Below are 6,000 nucleotides of genomic sequence, written 5' to 3'. Positions count from 1 at the left end.
GTTTTTCATCTGAGTATTGTTGTGAGATCTGATATTATCTTATCTCCTGATTAGCTTCATTGTAACCTAAGTTATCTAGAATAGCCTTGTGCTGTCAGGTCAGATTTCTAGGATTCGTTTCCCTCGGCTTGTCTAACATATATCAGCATATCTAGGAATATTTTACCCCCATTGTGTAACAATACATGTATACAAGTTCAAACCTTTGGAACTAAGGTTATGCTTACCTTCCAGCGGAATCTGGTCCAAAGGTGTTCTTTGAAGAATAAAAGTATTATGCCCTTTTCATATAATGCTCGGTTATAAGGTTTATAGAACTGCCTGGTGATGAGCTGAGCTATAAATAAACAGTACTTGTCTTTATAAAGTAAAATTTATTTATACAAAAGATTAAAACACTGGTTATACAATAAAAAGATTTGTAGCAAATCAACAAAATGTTACAGGTTATAATACTTTCAGCTCTATCCTATTCCAGGGCAGTCCTGGGAACGGATTCACAAAGGCTAATTACATTATATGCAGTTCAGTAAATATGATTAACTTGTTCTCCTCCGAGTTTATCAAGTTATGCAATTCAACAGAGCAATATCAATCAAAAAGAAAAAATACAACTGAAGATGGGCTATATTCTCTTCAGGGCTGCAACGATATCAAAATCAAAAAGCCTCGACTCTTACAAAAACACTCATATATATAGGCACGTTTGGTTACATCAGTTCCTGTGCCTACGCTGGGGTTTTTCCCAGAAGAAGTAAAACCATGTGACAAATAAATCAATGACAATGTAAAAACATGTGACATACATAAATCATGAAACAATGTGACTTTTAGTATTTCTTTGTATTAGCTCCAGGGCCCGGTTTTTCAAAAGGTTTAATCCGGATAAAATTCATCCGGATTTAGTAATCCTTTTTTTTTTGCGATCCGTGATCACGTAATCAGCTTACTTTTGAGCCAGTTTTTCAAAGCAACATCGGATTGGATCAATCTGATCCGGATAGGAACTTTTCAGGATCACCAAATCTGGATAACCAGTGCTCAAACAGGATAGGAAATCACAATGTAGAACTATAGATATGTAAAGAGCAACAAGTAGAATAGCCAGTGTGGGGTCAATATAAGTTTATTTTTATTTGAAATGAAAACACACACATTTTAAAAAAAACAAAAACTAAAAACAAGAAAAACTCCACCCCATCCTCTTCCAGCAGTCCGCTCATCTGAGACCTACAACACAAACACTGTACATTGAGGATATTTATAACAAGTTTCAAATATAGATGTATTGAATTAAAAAAAAGACAATGTCAAATACTCCACAATAATTTCAGACTTCCTCATCTGATGTGGAGAGACCAGCTTGTCTGAGCGTAGCCTTTAGGAGGTGGATCTCAAGTCTGGCCTTGGTTTGCTGCAGTTTGGTCAGAGTCAGTTGTTCCTCTGCCAGACGAAGCTGTGCTTCTGCCCTTTCAGTCTCTTTTTGCAGAAGTGCCTTGTAATCATCATCTTTGTTTGATGAAGGGCGCTTCAAGCCTTTCCTCTGAGATCCTGTGGCAACTACCACTGGCTCAACCAATGAGGATCCAGCTTCTTCCTCAGGAACAGAGCTGAGATTCAATATAAATACGCTCTCTGGATCAGCCTCAGGAGGAACTGGCAGATTCTCCTCCTCCTCCTCAATCCAAGGCTCGCCATCCCCTACAACACCTTGAATACAATGGAGAGCTTGCGACTTCTCACCTCCAATGATGTCGAGGACCACATCTGTGTAATCTCCCCTCTTAAATGGCTTGTTGCCTGTTTGTGGGTTTTTGGCTTCAGCATGGTCCTTTGTTGCCCTGGCCTTAAGATTCTTCCACCGCAATTTGATTTGGTCTGTGGTCCTCCTCTGGCCAGACCCTATGGCATTCACATTTTCTGTGATTAAAATCCAAACATCATTTTTCTTTTTGTTGGTATCCTTAGCAGAATTAAAACTTCCCACTATTGTTCCATAATGGCACCGAACACCCTCTAGTAGAGCATTGGTTTCTGCAGCAGTGAAGTTACAGCTTCTTGAGTCCATGGTTCCGTTGCTTTACTATAGTGAACATTGTTCATCAATTATAGGCCTTGGGTCCAATTGCCTCAATTGAACACAAGCCAAAACTAATCAGTTGTAATAGGTGTATTTGAAAAGACCAACTACACAGCCATATAAATCAGCCTTTCTCAGAGGATTCACAGAGAGACAGTGAAATGGCAGGTGTTGTCCACCGCCACCACCACTTTGCCAGGAGAGGATACCGTCAAAGGGTGTATGTTGAACGTACCAAGCCACTGGAGCAATACACCACTGAGGAGCTGTATGTCTGGTTTCGCTTTGGGAAGGCTGATATAGAGTACCTTGTGAACCTTCTCAGGCCAAAACTTCAACACAGAACCCAAAGGAGTCACGGTCTGTCTCTGGAAGACCAGATCCTCATTGCTCTCCGATTTTATGCATGTGGGACTTTCTATCAAGTTGTTGGTGACTATATGGGAGTGGTGAAATCAGCTGTGTGTGATGTGGTGAGAGATGTGTCAATCGCACTGGCCAGCCTGGTCAATGAATTTGTTTCTTTTCCAAAGGACAACCAGATTGCCCAGGCCAAGCGCAGCTTTTTTCTTTTGGGGAATATGCCCAATACTATTGGAGCAATCGACTGCACACATGTGCATATACAAGCACCTCGTGAGAATGAATGGGAGTTTATAAACAGAAAGGGGAGGCACAGCATCAATGTCCAACTTGTGTGTGATGCTGACCTCATCATCACCAACTGCGTTGTCAAGTGGCCTGGGTCTGTCCATGATGCACGCATCCTGAGGGAGAGCGCTCTATATAGAGACCTCCAAACCAACTGACCGGATGGCATAATATTAGGAGACAGTGCCTACCCACTCCTACCATGGCTGATGACTCCTTTTCTTAAGAGGCGCTTTGCATGCCTTAACTACCTGAGAGTGGAACCACAGAAAGCATGCAACATAACCCTTGCCTGTATTGTCCTGCACAACATCGCTACTAAGCGCAATGTCCCACTCTGTGCTGACAATGATGCACCTGAGCCCCTTGGAGACCCTAACCAACCTCCTGCATTCTGCCAGAACGAGCAAACAGGACGTGTAACAAGGGACGCAATAGTTAGACACCATTTCTGATTTGGATTTGTTTTGGATTTAAAAAATCAGTGATTGCCATTCTTTGCATTTTTTTGGTTATTATGTAATCATTGCATGCATCACTAATAAATATTCTAAAAACAAAAATATTTTCGATTGTGATGAATATATATATCAATTAGTGACGGAATAAAATGTATTGTTTTTGGTCAATTTTGACAGCTGTTTGGGGGATTATTTTATGAGGCCAAACTCTTTCTACTTTGCTGTAGGCCTATACTGATAGGCTGAATACGTTAAAGCCTACCTAATCACTGTAGCCTGACTGATGAACAAATAAAATGAAAACCTTATGAATAAATAGGATATCTTGTAAGATACTGCATGATCCAAATATAGTATTATTTGATACATTTTTAAAGTTTTCATTACATTTTGGGCATGAAATCCACACTGAATCCACCCTTCTGATGGGATCAGTTTAATCCAGATTTTTTGGATCAAAGTAATCCAAATCCTACAAAAAAGTTCTGAAAAACCCAAACTAAAGGTTTTATCCGGATCAAAACCAAGATTGGATTGCGTGATCTAATCCGATTATGTAATCCGTTTTTTCTTTTGAAAAACCCATTTTCAAAATTTGATCCAATCCGTTATCCAAAATCCTAGTGGATTACTTTTGAAAAACTGGGCCCTGGGAATGTGTTCAATTTATGTTTCCCCAAATGTGCATTCATTTCAGTAAAAAAAAAAAAAAAAGAGTCATTTTAGGTGGTATGGTCTTGCTTCTTTCCAGCGCTCTGAGGCTTTCTGCTGCCGAAAGACCATGATGATGCAGAGCTTCTTTGAGGCTCAGCAGAAGGACATGACGCCAAAATATCAGCCTCTCCATATTTTTTTCTGTAAAGAAAATACGAAATAAAGCGGTAAGGGATAATTTAGATTTAGAAGTCACCTGATCAGTATTAGAATGAACACATTTAAAAAAAAAATGTATTATACATGCATAAATTCATCATCTGTGAATTACCAAATTCCTCTTGAGGATTTAGTTTAGTTGAGGTTGCAGTAAGTGGAACCTCCACACTGGATGACAGACTCAACCGAGGGGTATGTGGCTGTAAAACAGCACAGAGAAGAATAAGAACAAGTTAGGCTATCACACTGCATTCATGTTCTTCTTTTCAACCTATATACTGAACAATTTATGAAATCAGACATATTTCTGTTAAGTACTTGGAAACGTCTTCTACAATAGTGTCACTAAAAGGTTTATCTACTTTTTAATGTCTTTTTAGATATTTGAATATTTTAAAATATCAATAAACAATTACAGTGTTCTAATTTGAGTTGGTCCAACATTGACATAGTAAATTCCTACAAATGTCAAATAATTCAGATATAACGTGTGGCGGAGGCTTGGTGTCGCCCTCCTCGCCTCCCCCTCGGCTTACCACGTCCCACAGAGTCCCTTTTAGAGGTGTGTGGAGGGTCTCGTACATGTTTACTCTCATCCGCTGCTCTCTGTGTATTGGAGTGAATATTTCTTGTAAGACTGATATTGTTAAAAGTACTGTAACCAAAAGGCAGGTAACTAGTGAAAGGAAAACACATCATAGTGTGTTAGTGGGGTGTTGAACAGCTTAAATGAGCCTGGAATAGATTCTCCAAGTCTCTGTAACTCGGAGGGATGGAACTCCATTCTTCCAAAATATAATGGAGATGGTGGGGATTGGGTGATTGTCCCTGTAAATGCACTGTAAGTCGCTTTGGATAAAAGCGTCTGCCAAATGCATATATTATTATTATTATATTATATTCCCTCATTAACACATGCCACAGAGCATGGTAGGATGCATCATGCAATATACCTGTATAAAATCTTCAGCACTCATCCTTCTTACACATTCCTCATCACGTTTTACTTTAATTTGTTATGTTCAAGTATAAAATGATTGAGGTGTATAAAAACTCTAACCCTGGCTTCAGCTAGAATGTGTTCATGTTTCAGCTCCAGAGTCAAGTCAAGTCAAGTCATCCTCATTTATATAGCGCTTTTAACAATGTAGATTGTTTCAAAGCAGCTTTACATAGATAAACGTATAATTTAAGGTAACAGATTGTTTGGGTTTTATAGCGGTTCTTTAATAAAGTTAAATTCCAGCTAAAGTTAGTTTTGATTGATTCGCTTCTGTCGCAACGATCATTTGTTATTAAATTAGGGGCCGCTAAGACAACACCATTCTCTCTACACAGACTTTAAACGCGAACCTGTGAGAAACGCTGATGCCGTTCACATGCGCATTTAGAACTGGTTCTATAGTTATGTGCGTTTGAATATATGTGTGCAGGTTTGTAATTCCCTACAAACCAATCCTAAACAAAGTACTGGTGTTTCCTTATAATTTTTGATACAGAATTTAATTTAATTTTATCAATTCGGGGTAGATACGCGAATTGAGTTTCCCGACAACGCTTTATCTGTAGAGTAGTAAAGGGATCCTCCATAGGGAGAGGCTAGTTGGCACTTCAGCACTGCGTTGTCATCGGGTCCAGGCGAAGGTCCTTCATCAGATCTGGATACGGCCTGGATCCGGCAGGCTGCGGGAAAACCTCGCGATAAACAAAGACACTAAAATTAGCGTAGATGCCATTCTTCTTATGATGTAACGAGTACATCAGGATTTATGGGAAGTGTTCCCGGTTCCGGCTGACCTAATCTATGCAGCCTTACATTGAATTATAGAAGTCTATAATGTATTATGTGAATGCTAGGTCAAAGAGATGTGTCTTTAATCTGGCTTTGAACTGACAGAGTGTGTCTGCTTCCCGGACAATGTTAGGAAGTTTTGG

At 39.4% G+C, this 6,000-nt stretch overlaps 1 long non-coding RNA gene and 1 pseudogene across 2 annotated transcripts; one reads left to right on the top strand and one right to left on the bottom strand.

Annotated features, from left to right (window-relative positions):
* Nucleotides 1–2,241: 2,241 nt before the first annotated feature.
* Nucleotides 2,242–3,186, top strand: LOC307170494 (putative nuclease HARBI1; annotated as a pseudogene). Its single transcript has one exon. The product of its transcript is annotated as a putative nuclease HARBI1 (transcript).
* Nucleotides 3,187–4,244: 1,058 nt separating this feature from the next.
* Nucleotides 4,245–5,169, bottom strand: LOC307170237. The gene is made up of 3 exons (XR_013823319.1): nucleotides 5,126–5,169; nucleotides 4,554–4,671; nucleotides 4,245–4,265 (listed from the first exon to the last, which is right to left on the bottom strand). It is a non-coding gene; the product is annotated as an uncharacterized lncRNA (long non-coding RNA).
* Nucleotides 5,170–6,000: the final 831 nt, after the last annotated feature.

This window comes from Squalius cephalus (genome assembly GCF_949319135.1).
Source record: "Squalius cephalus genome assembly, chromosome: 13".
Taxonomy (NCBI): Eukaryota; Metazoa; Chordata; class Actinopteri; order Cypriniformes; family Leuciscidae; genus Squalius; species Squalius cephalus.
The sequence above is the reverse complement of the archived record's forward strand: the minus strand, read 5'-3'. Positions and strand labels throughout refer to the sequence as shown.